This window comes from Schistocerca gregaria, chromosome 11 (genome assembly GCF_023897955.1).
Source record: "Schistocerca gregaria isolate iqSchGreg1 chromosome 11, iqSchGreg1.2, whole genome shotgun sequence".
Taxonomy (NCBI): Eukaryota; Metazoa; Arthropoda; class Insecta; order Orthoptera; family Acrididae; genus Schistocerca; species Schistocerca gregaria.
This window is the reverse complement of record NC_064930.1, coordinates 142,283,313-142,303,797: the sequence shown is the minus strand read 5'-3', so window position 1 is coordinate 142,303,797 and position 20,485 is coordinate 142,283,313. Positions and strand designations below refer to the sequence as shown.

At 40.8% G+C, this 20,485-nt stretch overlaps 1 protein-coding gene across 2 annotated transcripts in view; it reads left to right on the top strand.

Annotated features, from left to right (window-relative positions):
- LOC126295256 (uncharacterized) overlaps positions 1 to 14,662 on the top strand; it is a 232,045-nt gene extending 217,383 nt beyond the window's left edge. The window contains exon 21 of one of the 2 annotated variants that reach the window (XM_049987657.1): positions 13,484 to 14,662. The gene's annotated coding sequence lies outside the window, so the exon portion shown is untranslated. The remainder of the gene's footprint in view (positions 1 to 13,483) is intronic. The other variant, XM_049987656.1, reaches the window with a different exon arrangement.
- Positions 14,663 to 20,485: the final 5,823 nt, after the last annotated feature.

Sequence of the window (20,485 nt, the reverse complement as noted above, 5' to 3'; positions counted from 1 at the left end):
ACAGGAAGGGGATTCGAATGGGTGAAGGTCCGTTGACAAATGCAGCTGGCGAGAATGATTTCGAAGTTCGAAGCCACGGTTTGTTTAGATGATAGACCCTGTAGTGGCCAACCGCACGGGGAAGTCAGCACTCGTGCAGTCGCACGTCGCACCGGCTTTCTGTACACTACTGTTTGGTTGGCACCCAACCGATGCTATCCGTACAAAATCCATCAGCATCATGAACTGTTAACTGGTGATTTAGTGAAGCAGAGGGCATTTGCCATGTGGGCATTTCAAAAGATGATGGAAGATGACGATTGGTCAAGTAATGTGTTGTGGACCAACGAAGCTCATTTCATGCTTTGAGGGTCTGTTGACGCCCACAACTGCAGAATTTGGGCTACCGAAAATCCTAGAACTGTCGTGGAAACTCCATTGCACAACGAGAAAGTCACGGGATTGGTTGGATTTACCACATCTACTGTTATCGGGCTTTTTTTCTTCGAGGAAATGCGTGATTCTCGTTTTGTAACTGCTACTGTGACGGGTGAGAGGTACGCCGATATGTTACAGAATCGCATCATCCCCAGCCTGGCTGATAAACACCTGCTGGAACGTACGATGTTAATGCAGGATGGCGCTCCACCCCATATTGCTCGACGCGTGAAAGATCTCTTGCGCGCGTTGTTTGGTGACGATCGTGTGCTCAGCCGCCACTTTCGTCATGCTTGGCCTCCCAGGTCCCCGGACCTCAGTCCGTGTGATTATTGGCTTTGGGGTTACCTGAAGTCGCAAATGTATCTTGATCAACCAACATCTCTAGGGATGTTGAAAGGCAACATCCGACGCCAATACCTCACCACAACTCCGGACATGCTTTACAGTGCTGTTCACAACATTATTCCTTGACTACAGCTATTGTTGAGGTATGATGGTGGACATATTGAACATTTCCTGTAAAGACCATCATCTTTGTTTTGTCTTACTTTGTTGTGCTAATAATTGCTATTCTGATCAGATGAAGCACCATCTCTCGGACATTTTTTGAACTTTTTTATTTTTTCGATTCTAATAAAACCCCATGTCATTCCAAGCATATGTGTCAATTTGTACCTCTCTATCTACATTATTCCGTGATTTATTCAGTTTTCAAATTTATAGTGACTTTTTTTTTGTTCTACTCTACTTCTCCCCCCTCTCCCCCTCTCCCCCTCTCTCTCTCTCTCTCTCTCTCTCTCTCTCTCTCTCTCTCTCTCTCTCTCTCATCCTCTCCCCCTCCCTTTGTCCATTTGCTGCTCCAAATCTCTGTCCATCACCTTTCCCCTGTTCCCTGTATATCTCTTATCCCACACTGTCTTCGTCCATCTTGTCCTCCCTCATCTCTCTGTCTGTACCTTCCTCCTCCTTCTTCCTTCTTCGTACCCAATTCTTCCCCCTTTTTTGTTCATTCCCTCCAAGCAACAACATTTGTTTGCAGTGAAAGCTTTCTACCAAAGCGGCAGCTACATAGCTGTTCAGCGTTGTTTCCAGCCGCATTTTCAAATTAATAGTAATAGGCTGGTGCCTTTGGTTAACTCAATAAAAACTTGAGTCGAAGATGTTGAAAACGTCAGTGAAACAATAAGGAAAAGAGGTCGCAGAGCGAAGACACTGCGTATTCCCGAGAATGTGGAATGTGTAAGAATTGCTGTGGGAAGAAGCCCGCGGAGATCAGTGCGGAGACAGAGTGTTGTGCTGGGAATTTCTGGGACTGTCCGAAGGACATTGAGGTTAGACTTACATCACCACCGATACAAAATCCAGTAGTTAATGCTTTGAATAATGATGAATTCGTGGTCCGACAGCATTTCTGTGAAAGTCTTTTGCAAATGATTGAAGAAAATGAGGAGCTTGTTCGCAACCTCTGGATGAGTGAGGAGGCGCATTCTCACCCCACTGGGTGAGCAGGGCGTCAGGTATCGGAGTAATCAGAACCCTCACCAACCCCATGAAAAATCCCTGCACTCAACCGAGGTAGCAGTTTGATGTGCAATGTCCTCATTGGGAATAGTAGTCCTTTTTTTTTTTTTTGAGAACAAAAGAGAGCAGTCTGTTACAATGACTGCTGAGCGCTATTGAACAAAGTTAAGGACATTCTTCGTACCTCAGCTTTGTCAGTAGGCACTGAATGATGAAACATTATTTCAACAATATGGAGCAACAGGTCGCACACCCCGCGTGAGCATTAATGTTCTCAATGAAGTTTTTCCTAACTGGGTGATTACCAAGAATAGAGCAATTGCTTGCCCCCCCCCCCCCCTCCCAACCCACCCCCATCCCCAAACTCCAGTGGCAGAGAAGCTTACAGAGAGGTTTACTATTTAAGTTACTTTCCGGGAAGACCATGTTATTTACTCCCACATACGTCTCAGTCTCTGGCCTGGAGACCACAACAACAACAACAACATTTATGAGAGCAACCTGTTTGAACTACTTCTTGTTTTTCTTTTGTTTCCTCCTCCTCATCTTCTTTGTTGTAGATTTCTATTAAATCTGATAAAGGTGACGGATCTCGGCCACTCGACGCTTCTAGGGTGCGTAAGGGATGCAGTGTTCTCGGAATGCTGTAGAACAGTTCAAACAAATAACATTAGTAGTTTTATTTTTATAATGCAGTTGGCAATACTTAACTTTGGAGTTACATCATTGTCACAAGTAACATGCAAACAGTAAGATTCTTTGCTATAGTTTAAGTCCAGACAAGTAACTGATAAGGATCCCAAGTACACTAATGATTAGCTTTTCAGAGCATTCACACAAGGTTGGCACCGGTGGCGACACCTACAACGTGCTGACATGAGGAAAGTTTCCAACCGATTTCTCATACACAAACAGCAGTTGACCGGCGTTGCCTGGTGAAACGTTGTTGTGATGCCTTGTCTAAGCAGGAGAAATGCGTACCATCACATTTCCGACTTTGATAAAGGTTGGATTGTAGCCTATCGCAATTGCCGTTTATCGTATCGCGACATTGCTGCTCGCGTCGGTCGAGATCCGATGATTGTTAGCAGAATATGAAATCGGTGGCTTCAGGAGGGTAATACGGAACGCTGTGCTGGATCCCAATGGCCTCGTATTACTAGCAGTCGAGATGACAGGCATCTTATCCGCACGGCTGTAACGGATCGTGCAGCCACGTCTCGATCCCTGAGTCCACAGATAGGGACGTTTGCGAGACAACAACCATCTGCATGAACAGTTCGACGAACTTTGCAGCTCGGAGACCGTGGCTGCGGTTACCCTTTACGCTGCATTACAGACAGGACTGCCTGTGATGGTGTACTCGACGAGGAACCTGGGTGCACAAATGGCAAAATGTCATTTTTTTGGATGGATCCAGGTTCTGGTTACACCATCATGATGGTCGCATCCGTATTTGGCAACATCGTGGTGAACGCACATTGGAAGCGTGTATTCGTCATCGCGATACTGGCGTATCACCTGGTGTCATGGTGTGGGGTGCCATTGGTTACATGTCTTGGTCACCTCTTGTTTGCATTGCCGGCAAGTAGACGTCACTTTTCAGGTGTGTTATGACCCATGGCTCTACCCTTCATTCAATCGCTGCAAAACCCTACATTTCAGCAGGATAATGCGCGACCACATGTTGCAGGTCCAGTACGGACCTTTCTGGATACAGAAAATGTTCGACTGCTGCCCTGCCCAGCACATTCTCCAGATCCCTCACCAATTGAAAACTTCTGGTCAATGGTGGCCGAGCAACTGGCTCGTCACAATACGCCAGTCACTACTCCTGATGAACTGAGGTATCGTGTTGAAGCTGCACGAGCAGCTGTACCTGTACACGCCATCCGAGCTCTGTTTGACTCAATGCCCAGGCGTATTGAGGCCGTTATTACGGCCACAGGTGGTTGTTCTGGGTACTGATTTCTCAGGGTCTATGGACCCATATTGCATACAAATGTAATCATATGTCAGTTCTACTATAATATATTTGTCCAATGAATACCCATTTATCATCTTCATTTCTTCTTGGTGTAGCAATTTTAATGGTCAGTTGTGTGTTTGAGATTATGTATGTATTTACGTACCGGGCGCTGATGACCTTGATGTTGAGCGCCCATAAGCCCCAACACACCACCATTTACGTACCTTTACTCCAGTACAGTAGGTGTTCACTTACTGTATATTGTGTATCACTAGACTATTGCACTAATATGGAATATGTCTATTTTTAGCTTAAATTTGTGTAGATATTATTCCTGTCTTTATTTGCTCTACATTTAAAGTCTTTTCCACATGATGTTTATGAGAGCAACCTGTTTAAACTGCTTCTTGGTTTTCTTTTGTTTCCTCCTCTTCATCTTCTGTGCTGTAGATTTGTATTAAATCTGTTAAAGTTGACAGATCTGTGCCACTCGACACTTGTAGCGTGCGTAAACGATGCAGTGTTCTCGGAATGCTGTTGAACAATTCAAACAAATAACATCAGTACCAGAATGAGATTTTCACTCTGCAGCAGAGTGTGCGCTGTTATGAACCTTCCTGGCAGATTAAAACTGCCTGCCGGGCCGAGACTCGAACTCGGGACCTTTGCCTTTTGCGGGCATGTGCTCCTCCATCTGAGCTACCCAAGCTTGCAGGAGAGCTTCTGTAAAGTTTCGAAGGTAGGACACGAGGTACTGGCAGAAGTAAAGTTGTGAGGACGGGGCGTGAGTCGTGCTGGGGTAGCTCAGTCGGTAGAGCACTTGCCCGCGAAAGGCAAAGATCCCGAGTTCGAGTCTCGGCCTGGCACACAGTTTTAATTTGCCAGGAAGTTAAATAACACTAGGAGTTTCATTTTTATAAATCAGTTGGCAATATTTAACTTTGGAGTTACATCATTGTCGCAACTAACGTGCAGACAGTAAGATTCTTCGCTATAGTCAAAGTCCAGGCATGTAACTGATAAGGATCCCAAGTAATAGTTCTTGTAGCACACTCAAAAAAAAAGTTGCACTAACGCCAGTACACTGAGGGAAGTGAGCAGCCGAGGCAGGAAGGACCGGCGTGTGCCTTCATGTCGTGGAGGGGCGCTCCAGGCAATGCTCGGTCAGTGGGCTATTGGCTGATGTTTCCTCACCACCGTCTCTGGTCTTCTGTTCGTCACCTTTGTTACGGCACTTGTGATTGTGCCAGAACAAAAGTGTAACTAGTTGACATGAAATCATCACATCGGATCTAGTCGTCCGGAGTGCGTGGAACATTTTGGATTTGAATTAATTCAGCAATTGTTCCTGCATTTCCTTGAGCTTCAAAGACTGCAGGTGGGCCTCGTTCGTCACCTGCAAAGTGTGCTTTGCTGAAGCACTAGGTGACAGTTTCGGCCTTCATTTCTCGTGCTACCAAATCGATCCAGTTTACTGCATCCACAAGAGAAACTGACAGTGCAATATCCGATACACTTTCGGCTTCTTCGACAGTAAGAATAACAGACTGTGTCAGTAACTGCCTGTAATGTCGACTTCGACATCTTACTAGCCAAACTTAGCGGTCTAAATTTCTCACCGAGTGCAGTCCAGTGGTTTCGCTCGTACGTGATATCTCGTCAGTGACTCGTCCTGCCCGGGAATATATAATCACAAAGGCAGCAGGTAGTGTCGGGCATTCCCCGAGGCTCAGTATTAGGTCCTATACTCTTCTCTCTGTATGTCAATGATGTGTCATCGGTTCTGACCTATTGCAAATCCCGTATGTATGCTGATGACCTTCAGTTGTATCTAAGTCCGAAACCAAGCAATCTCAAGAAAGCTATTGAGAATTTCAGTACTGACCTCGATGCACTATCAAGATGGGCACAGGACATAGGACTAAAACTAAACCCATCTAAAACCCAAGCGGTACTTGTTGGTCACTCTAAGCTCATTAGCCCCAAACATCGGGAATCCTTACCACCTCTTATCCTAAATGGAACAAATATTAACTTCTGTCCCTCAGCAAAGAGTTTGGGACTAATAATAGATGAAAATCTAAATTGGACAGAGCTCGTAACTGCAGTGTGCAAAAAAGCATCAGCATCCCTTCATGTCCTACAAAAATATAAAAAATATATTTTTTCCATGTGGAAGTTTCTTTCTATTATATATATATATATATATATATATATATATATATATATATATATATATATATATATATATATATATATATATATATATATATATATATATCTGTGACGTTCGACTTTCTGATCACACTTCACCGGCATATGCAAATGAGTTCCAGCTGCGTGCAGACAAACGCAGAGATTTCCATACACTCTGTCTCATCTACTGCCTTATAAATGTACACTGTCCATCAAATCTCTCCTTGTCCTTAACGCTTATGTTGGAACAACGTGACAGAAACACACATTCCCATCATAATAAAATCCTCTCCGTTCCACTGCATCACTCAATCACCTTCTCCAAGCCCTTTACAGTAGCGGGAACCTGACTCTGGAATAACCTCCCTCATTATGTTAGAGAACTTAAAAACATGTCCGGCTTCAAAAAATAGTCAATGACATTTCTACTTAAGCAACAGTAATGCCTTCCTCTGTACATGAATGCACTTTACCCCATTACTTGCTTCTTTCCCCCTCCTTAAATCTCCCTTCCCCAAAACTCGCTATACTGGTAAACATCTACTTTACACACCAAGATATTAATGTACATATGCACAAATCTTCATTACTATTGCCAATTTTCTCATGTTTATCATTATTATTTGATTCTTTTTACTCTTACTATTATTGCTTTTATCATGATTTGTATGTAAAGCACCTGTTGTAAAAATACTGCCAACACTTACTTTATTAGGTCTCAGTCATCACTGTTTATTCATATTGTCACTAGAGTGATCTAATTTTCTTTTTTAAACTATGGTCATGATGTAACTCTGACGTGTGAAATGCTGCATGTGTGGAACACTGGTCAGATGCAAGAGAGGGCCTGGTGGCCCTAATCTGATCAGGTTAAATAAATAAGTAATGTGATTTGTACGCCTATTCAGTCCACGGGTTCTCCAAGGCTACCGTACTTACTCGTATCTGAGCCGCACTTTTTTCCTGGTTTTTGTAATCCAAAAAATCGCCTGCGGGTTAGAATCGAGTGCAAAGTAAGCGGAAGTTCTAAAAAATGTAGGTAGGTGCCGCCACAACTAACTTCTGCCATCGAATATATGTAGCGCTACACAGGCATGCTTTACAGGTACAAAGATAAATACTGGCACCAAACTCTCTGCGACAGTAAATAAATTAAAAAAAAAAAGTTGGAACACGAGCTTTTTTCTCCGCCTCGAGTTTCAACCACTGCAATTTCATACATTATCCAATCAAGTAAATACAAATTCCGTATTGTTCATCTTCGAATGTAGCAGCATTTCAATGTACTATGAAAATCCGACTGGTGAGATTGTTTGGGATGTTTGTCAATATGGCCAACTCTACGTTCTGAATTTTTTCCTACCTGTGAGAAGAGATGGTTGCTAATAGGAACTTTTGTGAATTGTGAATCACATGCAGTATTCTCCTCACCATAAGAATAATACGAATGTAAACATTTTGCCATGTATTCTTTTGTGTTTGCTGCTATCTCAGTTAAATCCTGTGTGCCCAATCAACTAGGAAACTAGAGTGAGACAACAGAAAACACGGTAGAATATACATATCGTGTCACGTTTATATTCGTATTATTCTTATACCTAATAGTGATACAGTCAGAAATGAAGAACAGCAATTGACTAGATTTTTAAATCTAAGATGACTCTAATTGCTGTGCAGAATGTAATGTACTAAACAGGCGCCTGCAAAGATTTTCAAACGGAGAATAATTTTCACTAAACTCTCAGTCAGAACATCTTCTATCATACGCAGTCTATTATTCGGCGACAGGTCGTAAACACTCATTATCAGAATGCGACAAACAATGCATGACACAGTACAGTAATGCATTTTCAGCTTAGAGTGACGTAAACACCTATAACAAAGGGAACGGCACTTACCAGATCCAAGAAAAATAAGCAATCAATTCAAACCAGACAAAGTACGCGAAAAAGGAAGGGTACCCGTATAAATACGGACGTAGCACCTGACGCACAGCAGTGGCTACCTGGTAAAGCTTAACTGCTAACCTTAAGACTCGAACCAAACTACTGTAGCTGTATCGTCATTCATTCGACCTAAATTGTCTCTCATATCACAATGGACCAAGTTTGTTTTGATTTGGAGGTTCGGCCTAAAACTTTTCTCTCCCCTTGAATTTCGAGTCTCAAATTTCAGGTGGGCTTATATTTGGGAATTTTTTTTTTCCCTTGATTTCAAATCTCTTTTTCAGGTGCGACTTAGATTCAAGTGCAGCTTAGATTCAAGTAAATACGGTAGTTGAAGCTGACAGGAATCGAGCCAATTTCACATTTGATAGGTTGGCTTCCTGATGGCAAGCTGCACTTTCTAGGAAAAGGAGAACTTGCTGATCTCCCCCCCCCCCCCCCCCCCCACCCCCACTAATTTTTTTCCTCCCATTGAAAGACGCCAGCTACTCTTCCATTAGACAGCCACCATCCACACCTTTTCTTTTTTTAATTTTTTTTATTGCATTGCCATGTGACTGGAGGCTTACTGACATCTGTGTCTTTGAAGCAACAGGGTTCCGCCGACTTTACAGTCACCAGTGGCCAGTGGCCTTTCCATTTCAACTTAACGTGCTACCTTACAACAGTAGAGTGAATCTTTCCCTGCCCATTTTTCCACAGATGCACTTTTCACCTTAGATTGCTAGAGATTTTTCACGATAAAACAGTCCCATTTTGTTGGCAGTGAATATGTCTTTCTGGTCGTATTTCGCAATTAGTTTGTGCAATGTTGTCTTCCACTCTGTTGCTGCACTTTTCTGCACCTCTTTAGTTTCCCCACACCCTTCATTCCACACGATCTTGTGTCTAGCTCTGAAACTGTGCGGCCTTCCTGAGGAAGCCTTAAACTCCATATTCCCGAGCCTTTTACCAACTTTCAGAGGCTCACTCTGTGATGTTGTTCCAGCAAAGGTAAGTTTTTTTACCTGTGCACTTAACAAACGATTCCCACACTGTCTTGTTAATTTCTTCATTTCCCATCTTCTTTGTCTTTCTTTTCATTTGGCCATTTCCTTTCATCCTGTATCTTATAGTGTGGTCTCAGCTCTGAGACTGCAGGTGTGTGTGTGTGTGTGTGTGTGTGTGTGTGTGTGTGTCTACTGCTGACAAAGGCCTTAATGGGCGTAAACTTTAATTGTGTGAATCTTTTTATTGTGCCTATCACCACTCAGCATCTCCGCTATATGGTGACTAGCAATTTTCCTTCTCTGGTATTGTTACCCTTATTTCTCAAAGTTTCATAAATGCACGTGTTACCAATTTGAAATGCAGCATTATTTCTGCACACTGAGTTTGTCTTTCTCACTCACCTCAATTAAGTAAGCTTTTTGTTGAGTATTAGTGACATGTACATTTTGTTTGACATCGTATTGTCACATAAAGTGTTCCAAGTCGACTGGAACTGGCAGAAAATAATGCATCTATGTGCAATGCTTGACATTGCAGGGCAAATTGATTGTTTAACAGAACGACTGTCACTTCTGTCACATAAGAGCATTGTCAGGGCTGTTACATCTTCGTGTGAAAAGTAGCATCCTTGTGTTGAGATGAATAACTGAGGGCTATTTTAATACAGTAGAACTGTATAAGCTGCGTTTCCACTTTATATAGTGAATTATTATTTATTTCTTCAAATTTCCATTCCCACATGCCACTTTATATAAAAAAATTGCCATACAGAAATGTGTTGAATGTGTCGGGACTGAAATATTTTGCACGGTTTAGCTGTATTTCCAAATTACACACTTTCTGCCTTGATCAAGTTTTACTGTAATTTTTATTGTATTTGATGGTATGTAACATAAGTGTAAAAGCAGGGGCTTTCCTTAGAAATAGTGTTAACTTGTAATGTGGTAATAACACCAGTTTTGCTCTAGGTAATCTGTAAGGTCAGTACACTACAAAATTAATTTTAGACATTTTTATTCCCTTGCTGATGTAGAACATTAACAAATATGTTCTTTCATATTGCATTGTAAGTGAAGTAGTGAATGAATTATTTAATTAATTATTTCTTGATTATTCTGTGTTGCCCACAAATATAAATTAAGTGTAGGGAGCCATCTAAACACTCATCATTCCACACATTCAGCTGTATTTACTATGCCAGAAATTTTTGTGATGAATTCACACATGTACAACTAGCCATTAATGACATTAGGACAGGGGTGATCAATGTAAAAAAACACAAATTTACATTTTATCAAAGCAAACATCTCAGTTGTTACTTAAAGCTGTTTTCTGAGAGAGTGAAATCGGAGTTTCCAGTTCTCTCACAAAGCTGGATTCAAATCCAGATCAAACTGCTGTGATCTACATTTTCCACGTACATTTTGAGTCACTGAAGTGAAATATTTTACTATTCTGTAGTAAAGTCAAGTCCATTTTTTTTTTCAAGTGCCTCTCTTGCAGTAAAATTTCTTTTCTGTGTGTAAGTGCTATAATCATGTTTTCTAATTTGGTGAAGTAACTAAATCTTCAATTTTCATGTTCATACTGAGATGTGTCTTCATCAGTTAATCAAGAAGTCATTAATACGGGGTGTTCAAAAACTCTCTCTGCAGTGCCGTATGATTGTTCGCCTGCCTGGGTTACTTCCCTTCAAGTGGACTCTCCCGACATTCCACTGTTTCGCTTATCTCAGCCAGTGTCAGTAGTATCGTTGGTGTGTGTCGTTACGTGTTGACGTGAACGTTTAAGTTTAGTTCCTTTGTTCGTTTGTTTTGTTTTTGTCAGTGTTAAAATGCTAGCCATTGTAGAACAAGTGTTCAAAGCTGGCAGTAAATACACAGTTTCAGTTTGTCAAACATTTAATTCAACTTACCTGGAGAAAACACTCTCACATCGCGATACTGTGCGAGATTAGAGTAACAAATTTCGAAATACGGGTTCAGTCACAGACGCACAGAGAAGTGGTCGTCCTAGCATTTTGTCTGAGGATAAACTAATCGTTATTTGCGATGAAATGTTCACGAGAACGAACAAGTCAGTAAGAAGACTCACCCATGAAATCGACTTTAGTGTCAAAACGGCCCACACAGCTGTAAGGAAAAAATTCCATACAAAGTGACAGTCGTGCAAGAACTGAAAAATACAGATCATGGCAAGAGACTTCATTATTGTCAATGGTTCAAAAATTTTGTTCAACAAAATGGAAGGGGTTTTCTTAATGAAACGTTTTTCACTGGTGAGGTGTGGTTTCATTTATCCGGGCACATGAACTCGCAAATTTCTCGTATGTGGAGTACGGCAAATCTATTGTATATTCCTGAGGAACCACTTCTTCTGTGAAAGTAGGAGTTTGGATTGCAATTTCTAGATGTCGGATTGTGGGTCCCATATTTTTCAATGAAACAATAAACGCACAATGATACTGCAGTGACATTCTGTACCCATTCCTAGAAGAACTTGTGTTAAGTGAAACACTGAATGGTTATTTTCAACAAGATGGTGCAACCCACATACAGTTCGCGTTTCAATGTCACCGCTTGCCGATGTTTTTGGTGATCGCGTAATTTCACAGGGACTTTGGCCTCCATGATTGCCTGACCGAACACCGCCTGACTTTTTATTCTGGGGTGCAGCGAAAGCAACTGTCTACAAAAACCGCCCAAAATCCATAGACAAATCGAAAACTGCAATATCCACTATCACTGCTTCTGTTACAGAAGAAATGTTACAGCTTGTGTTTGGAAACACGATTAGATGAACTGAATTGTGTTGTAATGGTACTTTGACTACCGCGCCTCCGCCAATACAAAGATATGATTTATGATCGCGCATGCGGAAGAGCGCTGCGCCAGCGAACTATTTTTATAAATAATTTTTTTCTTTTCTTTTTTTTTACTTTTGCATAGGTGTTTGTTTTTTCAACAACGAATTGATTACTCTCTCTCTCTCTCTCTCTCTCTCTCTCTCTCTCTCTCTCTCTCTCCCTCTCTCTCCCTCTCTCTCTCTCTCTCTCTCTCTCCCCCCTCTGTCTTCATACAAAAAACGTGTATTTTTCGGTGCTGTGTTAAATATGCTTTTAAGTCGAAATTCAAACTATATTATGAAATGAAGTTATTTCAATAGTGTTTCGAAATGGTTATTTCTAAATATATAAATTAATCCTGACAGTGACAACTTAAAGAAATTTTCAACAGACGGAGAACAATGAAAACAGGTCACCCTACGAGAAAATTAAGAAGACAGCCACGAAGACTATATTATAAATATAATAGAGGGAAACATTCCACATGGGAAAAATATATATAAAAACAAAGATGATGTGACTTACCAAACAAAAGCGCTGGCAGGTCGATAGACACACAAACATACACACAAAATTCAAGCTTTTGCAACCAACGGTTGCTTCTTCAGGAAAGAGGGATGGAGAGGGAAAGACGAAAGGATGTGGGTTTTAAGGGAGAGGGTAAGGAGTCATTCCAATCCTGGGAGCGGAAAGACTTACCTTAGGAGGAAAAAGGGATAGGTATACACTCGCACACACACTCATATCCAACCGCACATACACAGACACAAGCAGACATTTGTAAAGGCAAAGAGTTTCTGCCTTTACAAATGTCTGCTTGTGTCTGTGTATGTGCGGTTGGATATGAGTGTGTGTGCGAGTGTATACCTATCCCTTTTTCCTCCTAAGGTAAGTCTTTCTGCTCCCAGGATTGGAATGACTCCTTACCCTCTCCCTTAAAACCCACATCCTTTCGTCTTTCCCTCTCCTTCCCTCTTTCCTGACGAAGTAACCGTCAGTTGCAAAAGTTCGAATTTTGTGTGTATGTGTTTGTGTGTGTGTGTATCGACCTGCCAGTGCTTTTGTTTGTTAAGTCACATCATCTTTGTTTTTAGACTATATTATAATTAATACTACGTTTCTAACAGACTTATCAGGTAAATTTGAACTAATTTCTGATGCTATTTGCTTACAGTCGCTTTTTGTAGTGTTGCCGACCCGGTCTGCCATTCACGGTCAAATTACAGCACTATCTCAATCAGTAATACAAAGTCCGCCTTATGCGTAACTTACTTCATCAAAATTCAAAACCCAATCAGATTTTCTATTTTATACCCCGAGGAATGGAAACACTACAGTGTATTCAACAATGGGGTGGGGGGTTTACACTTTTAACATTCAATGTGAAAATTTGTAAGTAAAAATGAATATTCAATAAATTAATAACTTGTATTTCACCGAGTTTCATTTCGGTATAGTGACTGCGGCATACGGTCCACATGACTGACGATCGTACGGCACTGCGGAGAGACTTTTTGAATTCCCTGTATCCTCTTGACCAGTATTTTTTCTTTTTTTTCCCCTTCTGTGTTTGTTTGATGATTTTGATGTTCGCAGGTCTACCCAAATTTCTGATGGGTACAACAGTGCTCCATTTGAAGAAAGTAATCATGATGTGCTGATGGAGCAGGAGGAGAAAACACAGTTCATCACTTGTAGTCTTCCAACACAAGAAATTGTGTCACAAGAGAATAGTTTGTTCTGCAGTGCTGGCTGGTAGTGTGGGTGCGATGGACCGGGACTTTTCTGTCTTGACCTGCAGTTCGTGCATACAGAGCTTTACATTAAAATACAGCCTCATAATGCATGTGTTTATTCATATTGATACTGTAGAACCACAATATAGATACTGTGGTGAAGTGTGTCTCACTGATTTCGTGCTGAATAAGCATTTGAATATGAAATACAGTGACGTGACCCTGCATGCTCATTTGGTGACAATAGGAAGGTGTGTATTTAATTTCTTATTTACACATCAGGTTCCGTAGAACCAAAATGAGGAGCAAGTCTCCAAGGTCATGGATCGTGTCAGTACGTGTACAGTGTAGTTTCAGTGATTTGTGCAAAGACGTATTCAGTTCAAAAGATCACGTGCCTGTTTCTTTCAGTGGTAACAATTCATATAAAGAAGTCACAGACATTGATCACATATCGCAGGGACATTGTCGTTGACCCAGTAACTACCCTCTGCCAAAATAAATGCACATGTGAAGCCATACAAATGAACTATTATGTAGTAAATACTTTGCTTTTCTTGTTACACCAAGAACTGTGCTATTGTCTAGAGATGTCCTTAGGTTAGTTAGTTTTAAGTAGTTCTAAGTTCTAGGGGACTGATGACCCCACAAGTTAAGTCCCATAGTGCTCAGAGCCATTTGAACCATTTCTTTAGTGTGTCACTGATGTAATTATTGTGGCAAGTTGTTTGGCAGAGCTGCCAAGTTCGAAATTCCCTTGTCAGTGCATTCTGGGGTTAAGTCACTCACATACAGTGTCTGTAGTGAATTATTTGAGACCTCTTAATCGCAAGAGTCACATGTTGGTGCAGTCTTAAATCAAGAGAAGTGTAGCTTTACATGCTGAAAGGTCTCAATAATAGTTTAGTGTACAGTATATATTTTTTCCTTTGTTCATTGTTGGAACAGCATTGCAATATTTGTAATGGTGTGGTTTGTTGTGTGTAGTGAACCTACTCTTTATTGCAACAATAAATATACATATTTTTATTTTCAAACACGAGTTTTGTAAGATGCTCAATTTTGTTAGCCTTGTTTTGTGTTCATTAGTAATAAGATATTAATTCAGCTCTTCAAATTAGATAGGTGTGTGCGTGTGTGGGGGGAGGGGGGGTTGCAGAGATTAGATTAGATTAGTTTTTTGTTGCATAGATCCATGCTGAGGAGATCCTCGTGGATGTGGAACATGTCAGTTTTTTTAAAAAAAGCTGAAATAACAATACTAATAGTATGATTCAATACAATACATCATTTGTTTCTATTAAAAAATTCATCAGTGGAGTAGAAGGAGTAGGCCACTAGTAAGTCTTTCAGGCTCCTTTTAAACTGATCTTTATTTGTAACTAAATTTTTTATGTTTGCTGGCAAATTATTGAAGATGAGTGTTCCTGAGTAGTGGACCCCTTTTTGAACTAAAGTAAGTGCTTTTATGTCCTTGTGCAGATCATTTTTGTTCCTGGTATTGTATGTATGAACTGAGCTGTTTGTTGGAAAAAGAGATATATTATTTAGGACAAATTTCATTAAGGAGTAAATATACTGAGAGGCAGTAGTTAGTATACCCAGTTCTTTAAAGAGGTCTCTACAGGACTCTGAAAACTTTTGTTTGACTTGAAGAGTTACCCCAAAATATTATACCAAATGTCATTATGGAATGAAAGTAGGCAAAGTATGCAAGCTTTTTCATTTTTATGTCGCCTATGTCAGCTAACACTGGAATTGCAAACACAGATTTGTTAAGGCGTTTCTGCAGTTCTGTGGTGTGCTCCTCCCAACTGAATTTATTATCAAGTTGTAATCCCAGGAATTTAAGACTGCCAACGTTTTCTGTCTGCTCTTCTTCGTACTTTATGCATATGCCGGGTGGAAACCTCTCACAGGTTCTGAATTGCATGTAGTGAGTCTTTTTGAAGTTTAATGTCAGTGAGTTGGGTTTAAACCATTTATTAATACCCATGAAAATATCATTAGCAGATCTTTCTAGAACTACACTCGACATACTATTTTTTGCAATACTTGTGTCATCTGCAAACGAAACGAACTCTGCTTCTGGTAGTGTAACTGATGAGAGATCATTAATGTACACAAGAAAAAGCAATGGCCCTAAGATGAATCCCTGCGGGACACCACATGTAATTTCTTCCCATTCTGATAATGACTCAATTCACTAGTCACTTGCACTGACATCCTTTGTTTCCTGTTAGCAAGGTACGACTTGAACCATTTTGCAGCACTGCCCGTGACACCAAAGAATTCTAATTTATTTAAAAGCACATATGTTCGAGTGAGTTGTACTGGCTGGATTGTTTAGTAAGTCAAGAATGGCAGCATAGCATCCAAATTATGCCCCAGGAATGTCTTCTTTTTCTTTCAACAAATAAAAAGTGTTTCTTATATTGCATAAAATACCTAAATAACTGTATAGTAATTAAATTATGCTGTATGCTCTGTTTTCTTGCTGCCCATATCTTTGAATTTCAACTAGTCAAATTATCTGGTTGCATATTGCATAAATTATGTAAGTATTTTAAGTTACTGACAAAAGATTCCATTTAGTGATTTGTTTTGTAGATTTGCAGCTACCTTATTTAACGAAGTTCGTGCATATCCAGTGCTGCATGTATGCGAGATAGTGCCACAGTAATTCACCGATACTCCAACATATACTGAAGAAATGATGTTAGGCTTGTGTTTTCATGTAACTTACACCCACTGTAACTTTAAAAGACATTTAATATTTTGAAGATATCTTTGAAACCACTATCTTCTTAACCCTCTTAAGTCGTAAATGTTATTCGCAGGAATAGCAGGCATTTGTTTACCAGTTGCTTCATTTTCCAAAGGTATTGTATTATGACTCACTTTGGTGATAAGTTTGTCTTTATAATAACAGTAAATGTGTTGTTACACTAAAATATAACATTCCGGAACTTCATTGACAATATTTTTCTACTCTTACCTTTTACTTATTGTGCGTGGTCTCCTCTTCTCCACAATTGGTACGCCACTCCCAACACCGTTTCCAGTACTGGAAGCAGTCTTGGTATGCATCTTGCTGTGTTCGAGCAGTTCTAGGCACTTCAGTCTTGAACCGCGCTGCTGATGCGGTTTCAGGTTCAAATCCTGCCTCGGGCGTGGATGTGTGTGATGTACTTAGGTTAGTTAGGTTTAAGTAGTTCTAATTCTAGGGGACTGATGAACTCAGATGTTTAAGTCCCGTAGTGCTTAACACCATCTGAACGCATCTTGCTGGATCACGCAAAACGCCGTCTGCGAATATTCTTTGGCCTGATCTGAGGAGCTTTTTTCGTTGCCTCGGAGAACCTTTCCCGACCCACTGTGAAGACTCACCTTCGCTCTCAACATCATAACTGTAGACCCAATTCTCATCACCAGTTATGATTCTTTTAAGGAACATCTCATTCTCATTTCCACGATCCCAAAAGCTCTCCACAGATTGCGAGGCAAAGGTCTTTCTGGCCTTCACTCATTAATCGTGGGACAAACTTGGTGGCAGCATGATACATTTCAAGATGGTGTGTCAGTGTTTTGTTACGTGATCCAGCTTAAATTCTTCTGCAAGCTCTCGGACAGTCAGTCTAGGATTGGCACGCACAATTTCGTTGACATTCCCGGCACGAGCGTCATCGGTAGACGTCGAAGGCTGTCCTGAACGAGGATTCTCTTTAACTTCCGTCAGACCATTTGTAAACCGTGTGAACCATTCGTGAGACCGAGTGCGGCTTAAGCACTCATCACTGTAGCGGCTTAAGCACTCATCACTGTAGATTCCTTGCATCATTTGGTGTGTCTCTGTAAAGGTTTGCTCGAGTTCCACGCAAAATTTAATGCAGACCCATTGCTTCTCTAAGTCTGCCATCTCAAAATTTGCAAACATCTACATCTACATTTATACTCCGCAAGCCACCCGACGGTGTGTGGCAGAGGGCACTTTATGTGCCACTGTCCTTACCTCCCTTTCCTGTTCCAGTCGCGTATGGTATTGGAAGAACGACTGCTGGAAAGCCTCCGTGCGCGTTCGAATCCCTCTAATTTTACATTTGTGATCTCCTCGGGAAGTATAAGTAAGGGGAAGCAATATATTCGATACCTCGTCCAGAAATGCACCTTCTCGAAACCTGGACAGCGAGCTACACCACGATGCATAGCCCCTCTCTCCATAATGCTATCACGCTTACCAAATAGCCCTGTGACGAAACGTTCCGCACTTCTTTGGATCTTCTCTATCTCCTCCATCAACCCGACCTGGTACAGATCCCACACTGATGAGCAATACTCGAGTATAGGTCGAACAAGTGTTTTGTAAGCCACCTCCCTTGTTGATGGACTACATTTTCTAAGGACTCTCCCAATGCATCTCGACCTGGCACCCGCCTTACCAACAATTAATTTTATATGATCATTCCACTTCAAATCGTTCCGCACGCATACTCCCAGATATTTTACAGAAGTAACTGCTACCAGTGTTTGTTCCGCTATCATATAATCGTACAATAAAGGATCCTTCTTTCTATGCATTCGCAATACATTACATTTGTCTATGTTAAGGGTCAGTTGCCACTCCCTGCACCGAGTGCCTATCCTCTGCAGATCTTCCTGCATTCTTCTGTGTGACACAATGCAATAGAATGTTCTATTCAGTGCAGCACTGAACAATAACTAACAGACATACGACAATGAAACTTTAACAGCAGCAACACGGGAAACACAGCCCTGTGCAGGGATGCCAACTACATTTTACTCTTAACAAACCATTGGTGCCAAATTACGAATATTCCGAATTTTTTAGAACAGAACTCGTTCAAGCAGTAAAACTGTGATATCTCACAGCACAGCTTTCCCTTGTCTTGTTGCAAATCTGTACATATAAGTTGATAGAACATTGTCATTAAGCAGGACACAATCTGCATACAAGTAATACGAATTTAAGGAAGTCGAACACATTACATTTGATTCACGTGATCTGGTCATCGAGATTCAAAACTGTGTCCTAATACGACCTAATTATTTGGACTGAATGTTGTAACACAAGATGGTGTTGTCTACACATGACTTATTTCAGCTGGCTGAATATGCACGTGTGGATAGTTGGTGTTATCTGGAGCTGCTCGGTCCGACATTTTGGCCTGCACAATTGTTTTACATTAGTGCTGTATACCTTTATTGTTGGAGGCACATATTTAGGGTGACCAGATGCAGTTGTTTAAAAAGGAGGACAAACAGCTTCAATAAGGAGGACAAAGGAAGAAAAGAGAGGACACACGCAATGGGTCTACTGCAGATGAAGACGCCACCCGTCAGCTTTGGACAAGTCACGTGACTGCCAGGAATTACCTGTAAAACTAGTAGTTAATTGATACTGATGGTTAGCGGGTGGTTAACTGAGCAATATAAAAAAATTAAAAACATCGATTGTCGTGACAGTGTGGCGTCAATTGTTTTGTTTTGTCAACAAAACGGAATTTACAAATAATACCATTCACCTCCCTTCATTTGACACACCGCTACCAACATGTACAATACAAGCAGCATTTGATGACATGTAAATTGCACTGTAACCTTCCGAATACAAATAAATTGAATGACAATGAAACAATGAAATAAAACCGTGACAGTTAATCTGTCGAGTGTTTTGTTACCTTTATTAGCCACTGAGATGTATGTTCCAGCTCTACATATCTTACATTCCGCATCAAATTCATTTTTCCCTTTCTTAAAGCCGGATATTTGCAGGAAAGGACATCAAAAAATGTTCTCTTTCATTTAGGCATAGCCAAATATTTTACGTAACTCGCTCGGTTAAAAATTACACTCACAAATCACACGTGCACTACAGGAAGTCAAGCCAATACAAAGCGAAGATACGAAACGAAAATTTTAAGTAATCGATATTTGCATTCGGTTATAGGTCGATCAACGATAACATCGACGATCCTGGTGCTACCTACTAACACCACCACCGTGCGTGGTTATCACGAAGGCCGTGCCAATAGTTAAAGTGTTTAAGAAAAGAGCGATAGAACGGGACAAATTGTAAATTTAACTGTATTACGCTCAATGTTGCGAAAAAGCCGGACCCTGTAAAAATCCGCCCGGACCCTGGAATAAGAGCTACAAAGGACGACATGTCCAGATTAATCCGGATGTCGGGTCACCCTACACATATTGTCCAAATGTACAGTAGTGCAGCCACTTTTGGAAAAATATTTAAACAACATAATTTAATTTTTTTCCGGTATGTTTCTACTGGTGCATGCTTGTGGCATGACAGTGAAGTCACTAGTCTCCTCAATTCCCACTATCTGATACGTTTCATCTTTCACAGCCTACTCAACTGTGGTAATTGTTTCTCAGAACAACACAATACGTTATGGTTCATAAATTATTTTAAGGGTTAGATTTCTTTTTGTTTGATGTATGCGTAATTACTTTCTGCCTACACAAACTTGGCCATAATGTGATATTAATGTAGTGTTACTATTTTCTGTATCTAGTGCAACATAGGATAAATTATTGTATTGTTTTGATGCGTAATGCTGAAAATACCCCTAAATAATGAAAATTTGTTCCACTTATATGCAAAATACACTACTGGCCATTAAAATTGCTACACCGGGAAGATGACATGCTGCAAACGCGAAATTTAAACAACAGGAAGAAGATGCTGTGATATGCAAATGATTAGCTTTTCAGAGCATTCACACAAGGTTGGCGCCGGTGGCGACACCTACAGCGTGCTGACGTGAGGAATTTCCAACCGATTTCTCATACACAAAAGGCAGTTGGCCTGCGTTGCCTGGTG